Here is an 8,013-nt window from a genome sequence, read left to right as displayed (position 1 = left end):
GGGGGGGGGCGCCTATTGTCACCCGCGGCTGCGGCCGCTCCCCGGGGAACCGCGCCCGGGGCCGCGCCTGCGGGCAGGGCCCCCCCGCCCCGCGCGGGTCCCACCTGCCCCCAGGGGGTGCCCGCCCCGGGGTGGGGCGTCCCCGGAGCGCTGGCACGCAGGTACAGGCACGCGCGCAGCCAGGGCTGGCCTGCGACGGAAAGGAATCTTTCTTAGATAACATCCTTCAGCCGTCAGCCGAGGGGTTGCTGATGTATCCCCCGGGAAAGAGGCTCGGATGGAGGAAAAGCGCACCCATCTCCCCCAGCTCGGTATCTCGCCCGGCGCACCTGGCACAGGCCAGCTCGGCGAACGGGGCAGAGCTCGGCCTTGCTGCTGGGGCCCGTCCGGCACCACCGCCTCCTTAAATTGTCCTGCAGGGGCAAACACAATGGTCAAACATGGGCAAGAAATGTTCGCCGCCCCCGGTTGGAAGACAACAACTCTTCGTCTTTCTTCTTAGAGGATTGCATTTGTGACAGTGTCCCCCATGGTTCCAGACAACATAAATATTGTTTAGGGCTTGTTTATACATGTAGTTGTTCAGGAGGAGCTATTCCTGACTAATTTCATGACTAATTTCCAGAATAAGGCTAAGCTGTTCCGGTTTAGTATAACACTCTGAGTTTTAATTAAAGACGAAAATAGGGCACACCTATTCTTGAAGAGGGATGTTTACAGAATTGTTGTTGAATAACTTCTGTGTGCATGAGCCAAGAATCAACAGACACCTAAACCGGCTTCCCATTTCCCTCCAGGCTGATGTACAAGTTGCTTGCTTTGCAGATACTATTGCTTTAGAAAGCCACAAAGAAAATAAGATGGCAGTTATGACACATATTCTCTGTTTTGATTTGCCTGACATTTTTAGGGGACATTTTATTGGCTGTCTGTGGTATTTTCACTGAACATGGGAAGACATTGTATGTGACTGATATTCAGTACAACAGCATGAGTTCTCAGCGTGTTCCAACAACCATGGTGAGCTCTGTGTGCTGTGACCATCCTCTTATCATCCCAGGAGCACAAAGTAGCTGGGTAATAAAGTTGCCCTCTGAGGTTCGTATCGCAGTGGTAACACAAGAATATGAAACAGCTAGTGCTCAAGCAAGGGTATTTTATGTATGCCCAGAAAAACCCTGAAGCCCATGACAAGTATGCAGAAACCTCCCCATATGTTAGGCATACTTCATGAAGCGCCAAGTGCACAGAAGAATGCGGAGAGAAGAAAAACCTCCATCTTCATCCCCACTGCTGGGAGGCGCTGCTTAGCGGCACTCGATGCTTGGACACAGAAGGAAAAGCAATGTTAGGAATGCAGTATGTCCAGTATTGCCTACACCTTGTGGGCCACAGCTTCATGAGATGTGGACAACCAGTTTGGATCCGTTCTTCTGTTACTGCAGGCTGTCTGCATGAGTCATCTGGATTCGTCTTGATAGGCTGCAGTAAGAGAGACTGGGTCTCTCCAGCTTACACTTGCTCCCCTATTAGTCAGAGGACAAGACTTCAGCTTTGGTTTTTTAACAAGAAAGTGTCGTCATTGTTGCTTCTTATATAAGGACATCTAGTGTCATAACTCCAGCATGTCTGTATTAATTCTGAAAGCTATATAGGACTTTTTTTTTAACAGTTTTCCTTTGCTTCTAGTTTTCAATTATAATATGCCATCTAGGCTAGGTAAAGTTCTTCCACTTTATCTTGTGGAGTGTCTTGATTATCCATCTGTTGAATGTGTTTAGTCTTCCTTTCCAAGGTAGAACCTCTGTTTCAGGTCATTTCTTCTTTAGGAGTTTTCAGATAAGCTTTCATAAGACAAATGTCAGTACCACTGCTAAATACCTTGTATCATGCCACTTCTTCAAGGTATGACACAGCCAAGATTCAGATCACAGTTATAAGACCTCATGACTACTTTGTCATGGTATGGTGCAGTCTTTACCCCATGACTTGTTTTAGGAGCAAAATCCTTATCCTTGTTATGAGGAAGGGAAAGGAAGAGAGGAAGAAATCAACAAAGACTGGTTTTGTTCTCTGTTAATGGTAACGCACTAGAAATATTCTGTGTTTCAGAACTCTGTTAGTAGTAAAAGTAGTATAACCATTCCTTATGACTTAAATCTGTCCATTAAATCCATCTACACAGGTGGTCCTTCATCTTTTCTCACACTCCTGTATCATAGAGGGATTTCTTTTTCATGGGATCTGAGTCCTATTAGATTCCTTTTTCTCATTTAATAGTGGGAGGAGACCATGGAGATCATATCTTTGAATGAAAAGAACACCGTCAGTGGATTCTGCAAAAATTCTAGCACGCTTGACCTCTTGCGTCACTAATTCCTAGTAGCATCGTTAGTCATTTCATCCCCTGGTAGAATCGAAGCCCAGCATGATACATTGGAAGCTCTGATCTCCTGAAGAGCAGTCACTTCTGATTACCGATTTTGAAGACAAGCTCTGTGAGAGCTGGGGGAGAAAGAATTTTTTTCAAGTCTGGAATAAGTCAGTACCCACCTCTTTGCCTCAGATGAGCAATTCTTTTCCATTTTAGCTGAGACATGACAATTCTTTTAAGCACACAGCAGCTCTGGAAAGTAGCAGCATCCAGCTGAAGTGGAAGAAGGAATAAATGCCCATACAATGAGAAGCCAGTAATTTTAAACCAGACTTTCATAAAGACATACAGACTAATGGATTCCAAATTGCCGTAAGTCCCATGAAAAATTAGCAACCAAGTTGTCTTGACTCTATTTCAGCAGCAAGGTGAAGATTATTTTCTAGAAATGTAACCATGTTTTTGCACACTGACTCAACCAATTAAGATAGTGTTTTAAAGTATTGATTGTAAGAAATAGTGTTTAAAATTTTAATCATTATTATTAGAGAAAAACTGTTCCAGCTACAGGGATCTGTCCTTCATGCATTAGTTTTAGCTTCTGGAAGTTCTGGCTTCACATGTAATAAATGTAAGTTTGACAGTATCTTGGAAGTAAGGGGGAATTAGGGAGGGCTCTTGAGTATTATGATGGCTGGATGGAAAATACCTGCAGTGAGGTTAGTCTGGATAATGGCTCTGCCTTAACAGATGATTTTCCTGATTTTTCTTTTAAGAGAGATTAGTAGTTGTTTCAGTTTACTTCCCCTCAATGTAAAAATTAGTGGGGATTCTCGACATCCGTGTGTCTGGGTCTATTGCCTAGGCCATACTCTCTATAAAGTAGTTGTCTACAAGATTAAAACCACTACGTGCTAGTCTGTGTTGACAGTGTGTTTTCGGGAGATGCTCCAGAGTGGAATCAACGTCCTGTTACAACTCACAGTCACAAAACAGACTACAAGCACCTAAAACTTTCAAAAGAATTAGACTCGCCTACATTTGACTAAAATAAATTTGATACCAAGAGCTGTATACTAGCCTTGGAAAGCCAGTATAATTTATCAGTACTCCACATGTCATTTGGTCCCATCGTATCCAAGAGAGGAAATTCACCCCATTGTAGAGAGCCTATAGAAAGGACCATATAGCAATTTAGATCACTATCAATGGGCTCTGTCTGAGGATGTTTTGACAAATGGTTTCTCACTCTTATTCTGCTTCAGTACACAAGAGGGAGATAGATAAAGGGCCTGGAGCAAGTAACAATTCTTTGTATTATCCATGTGCTTTCTGGCTATGTTTCCAAAGAGACAGAAAGTTCAGATGGCAAAACACAGACATATAATCCATCGCTAAATGTATCCTCTCCTTTCCTCACATGTGGTCTTCATGTGTCCACTGCGGGCACTTAACCTGTTGCATCATCAGCCTCTCTAAAGCTTCGCGTGTTTTCCACCGGCATACATCTGTTGGGCTTTTGGTTTGGCTAATTATACAGATTCTGGATTTGGTCCTGAAGCTTTCAGCAGAATTTATACACACTGTTAATGATACTGTGCCTTGTTTAGAAAGCAAAGCAAAATAGATAATTCTACAGAGAGTCATGGAAGTGGTGATACCAAAATGAATTGTGTTGCAATAAAAGGCAAGCAATGGCATCTGGAACACAGGAGATGGAAAGCAGGTTAGCTAAAATTCCGAGATGCTGAATCAACATGGAAAACAGTAACAACTGGTGCAATGAACAGTTATACAGAGCTTGACTGATATTTGAAAAGTCAACAAATAGTAGAAGAGAAGAACACAAGTGAGAGAAAATAACCTTAAGCCCTGGAAATGGTTATACCCCCTGCCAAAACTGGCCTGCTTACAACAGGTTTCAATACAAAAGAAGCATAACTGTGGTCACCTAAGGCTGCGAATGAATATTTGCATTCAGATTAAGCCTCTGGTGCAAAAGTGATCCACAAGTCATGCTTGTAATCCCTGACAGCAGGCAGATTCAAGAGGAATCTTGCAAGGGACTTCCACATCTGTCCCCATTTCAATACTGCTGAGAAGCAAGCTAATCAAGTTTCTTCCATCGCAGTTTCAGATTTCTTAAGAGGCACATACTTTCATCAGACTACTCCAGTAAGTCTAAAGGTGAAGACCAGGTTAGAATTAAGTTTGGATACAAAGAGAGTGAAGCCAGCATAAGAATAAATCAAGACACCAGAGATGGAAGGAGTCATCCCAAACTGAAAAGGATAGTCAGAAAGTCATAGAGCCAGAAGTTTGAAAATCAAAGAGTCCTTGTTATAAGTCAAGTCAGGGCTGGGACAAGGTGAGGTATAGGAGCATAACACAAAGGGAGCAGGAACCAGGAATCAAGACTAAGCAAACAAGAATGAAAGGCAAGAGAGTCAGAAGCAAAACTACAGCCAAATGGCACTGCAGACTGCCAAGAGCAACTGGTGGAGTTGCCTGACACATCTGCTATTAGAGGAAATTGGCCAAGCTTTAGCTCCTGCACAGCTGGGCCACAGTCCCAGTTGCCCTATTGCATCCAGCTGCAGGGCCAGTAGCCCAGGCAGAGCCCAACCGTATGGTTAAATGTGCATCGACTTAAAACTCGATCTGCAGGAATAGCTTGTCTCTATAAAATTTTCTGGTACAAGCAACAAGTTTAACTCAACTTAAGTATCCAGTAGAACACTGCACTGATTTGCCTAAGTGTGTTTAAAATTATAGCTTTAATTAAGCACTGCAAGTTTGTGCAGTGAAAATGCCTTACTATAGAAGAAATAGATGTATCTGAAGGCAGGCAACAGTGCCAAGATTCCCAGAAGTGGAAAGACATCCCCTCATCTCCCCCTACTGGTGTGCACGTCCCCACGCCTCTGCGGAGTGACGAGGAGCAGCTACCTCCTCTGCTCTGCCTATGCCAGTATTTCGGGAAACTGAAAGAATCACAGAATATGCTGTGTTGGAAGGGACCCACAAGGATCGTCGAGTCCAACCCTTAGCCCTGCACAGGACCCTTGGGAGCAGCTTCCAGCATAGAACTGTTCTCAAGATGCTGGCAACAACTTAAAACCACAGTCCTGCTATCAAGAATTAGTCATTTGCTCCCAGAGAGTTCATTCTGCAGACTTTGGTTATTAATTAGACATTGCTTTTAGTGGGAGACTATAGAATACAGATTTTGCAAAGGGCTTTAAGACGTTATCCCAGTGAATATTAAAATCTTCTAGAAAATATAAATTAAGAAAGGAATAGAAAGAAAGCTCACTGTTTTTAAAGATGTTTGTGCAGTACATCATGACAAAGATCAATCATGAGAGACGAATGCCTGTTGAGAGAAAGGAACAATATTTGAAAGAAATGGGAACAGCAAAATAACAAGATATGTTCATTTTGTATTATAAGTATCTAATATATAGCTAATTTAACTCTGGTGTGTTATGAAAAACTACTAGTGGCAGAAGCAGCTGAAAAGATCCTGAAGACGTGATACTCAGTATGTTTAATACCCAGGATGCTTTTCTGCCTCCTTTTTCGGGAGCAATGCTGTTGACAGACACAAGAACAAAGAGGAATGTGTGTAATTGCTTTTGCAAGAGTAAGTCTTATTTGTTTTCATAAAGATACCATGATTTATTACTTATTTTTGCTGCCTTTATGGTCAGAAAACAGTATAGACTAAATCCCTGCCACTTTAAAAGTAACATGCATGGAACACATCCTGCAGTAAATGATTTATTCAAGTGCCATCAATGCCAGCTGAGGGCTCAGTGGTAACAGACCATAACTGGTGCTAAGAGTGAGATAATTAATCACAATAAGTTGATATTCAAGGAACAAACACTGAAAACTTTAATTTAGTTGCCAAAACCTCTCAAAATATAAAGTGTCTTGTGATGTATTATTTAAAGCAGCATAGTGAATATGAAAAGAAACAATGGAGAGAAAGTGTTTTCCATACTGACCTCCTGTGCTATGTCTTTTCCTAGGAACTTTGGAATGGAAAAAAAGGACAGAACAACACGATCTCTGAATGTATGTTTGTAAAAATCCCAAATATTTACAAAGCAAAACACTGAAACCTGGATATTAACATACAGTTTAAGGAGCTCTAATGAATACAATTGCAATATTGAATTAGATGTAAATAACTTATTCAAGTTGGCTTAGTGGTAACATTACAAAATATAAAAATCTTCAGTTAATTTTCAGTCAGACTGACCATAATTTATACATTGGAAATCCAGATTCTCACTTACCCCAAGGCTTTAAACTGCTGTAAGATGCAAAGCTGCTTTATAAGGGTTATAAGTTACACTTACATTCACTTAAAATACATTTTATATTCCCAGGGTTATGTAGAGCAGCCCTAATGTAAGGGAATTGACTACAAGCATTCTCAACCAAGGATGCAAATTCAGTGCCGTCTTAACCAACTGCTGCAAAGGGACTCTGTCACTGTAGCAGTGCCCTACTAGTCAGTCTCACAAGGCTTTCCTACAGGGCAGCTTGCAAGATTAGGTATTAATATCCTTAAAAAACCAACAGAAATATCAACAACCAAACTTTCCTCTCCTCACCCATGCACCTATGTCATGCAAAAACATCAGTCTCAGGCATGCCACATAACATCCTTTCAATCATATTTTAATCAAATTGCTTTTCATCAGCTCTTCAAATTTTATGTAAGAAGCACATGATCTGCTTTAATCTTTCCTCCTCCTCCCTCACTTCTCAAAAGAAAGTTTCAGTGCTTACTCAAAGAATGGCATTCAGCGCAGCAACAGACACATAAATCTTCTGAATTGCTAAAAAAGTGCTACCCAGAGACTGGTATGGCTCTAGATTATGACAATCAAATGCACGGGACTGGAGAACACAAAAAACACTCAGATAATAAATTTTCCTTTTAAAGGATCCTTAACAGCAAAGATGCAAGGGTTATTGATGAGTTAGAAACGATGGGAGTGCCTGAGAATGGTCATGTAGGAATTAAGGTATCACCCCTCAAAAAGGTGGTGGGATCAATAGTCCATCTGGAGTGCATCTACAGCAATGCACACGACACAGGCAACTAACAGGAGGAGGTGGAAGCCGTGGTGAATCTATGACATAGTTGCCATCATGGCAACAGGGTGGGATGATTTGCACCACTGGAGTGTTGGAATGGATGCCTGTAAATTCTTCAGAAGGGATAGGCAAGACGGAGAGGTGGTGGGGTAGCCCTGTATGTTAGGGAGTGGTTTGATTGCCTAGAGCTTAATGATAGTGACGTTAGGGTTGAGTGTTTATGGGCAAGTGTTGAGTGTTTATGCCAACAAGGCATGTATCATGGTGGGAGTCTGTTATAGACCACCCAACCAGGATGAAGAGGCAGATGAAATATTCTATAAGCAGCTGGGTGAAGTCTGCTAATCACTAGTTCTCATAGGGGACTTCAGTTTACCAGATGTCTGCTGGAAATACAACACTGCAGAGGGGAATCAGTCTAAGAGGTTTCTGGAGGGCAACTTCCTGACACAGTGAGCACACTTGTTCCCCCTGGTGAGGGAACACACTAGGGAAGGTGTCCCACTGGACCTGCTGGTTTT

At 42.2% G+C, this 8,013-nt stretch overlaps 1 long non-coding RNA gene across 2 annotated transcripts; it reads right to left on the bottom strand.

The window, feature by feature from the left end:
• Positions 1 to 1,932: 1,932 nt before the first annotated feature.
• LOC113964637 lies at positions 1,933 to 7,684 on the bottom strand. Of its 2 annotated transcripts, none has more exons than XR_003533246.1 (4): positions 7,181 to 7,684; positions 5,691 to 5,750; positions 2,554 to 2,647; positions 1,933 to 2,505 (listed from the first exon to the last, which is right to left on the bottom strand). It is a non-coding gene; the product is annotated as an uncharacterized LOC113964637 (long non-coding RNA). The 2 variants fall into 2 exon arrangements; XR_003533247.1 differs by lacking the exon at positions 7,181 to 7,684 and adding an exon at positions 6,388 to 6,407 and having other exon boundaries at positions 2,394 to 2,505.
• Between the last annotated feature and the right edge of the window lie 329 nt (positions 7,685 to 8,013).

This window comes from Neopelma chrysocephalum, unplaced genomic scaffold, assembly GCF_003984885.1.
Source record: "Neopelma chrysocephalum unplaced genomic scaffold, ASM398488v2 Primary Assembly neopelma1_42b, whole genome shotgun sequence".
Taxonomy (NCBI): domain Eukaryota; kingdom Metazoa; phylum Chordata; class Aves; order Passeriformes; family Pipridae; genus Neopelma; species Neopelma chrysocephalum.
This window is presented reverse-complemented; position numbering and strand designations above follow the sequence as displayed.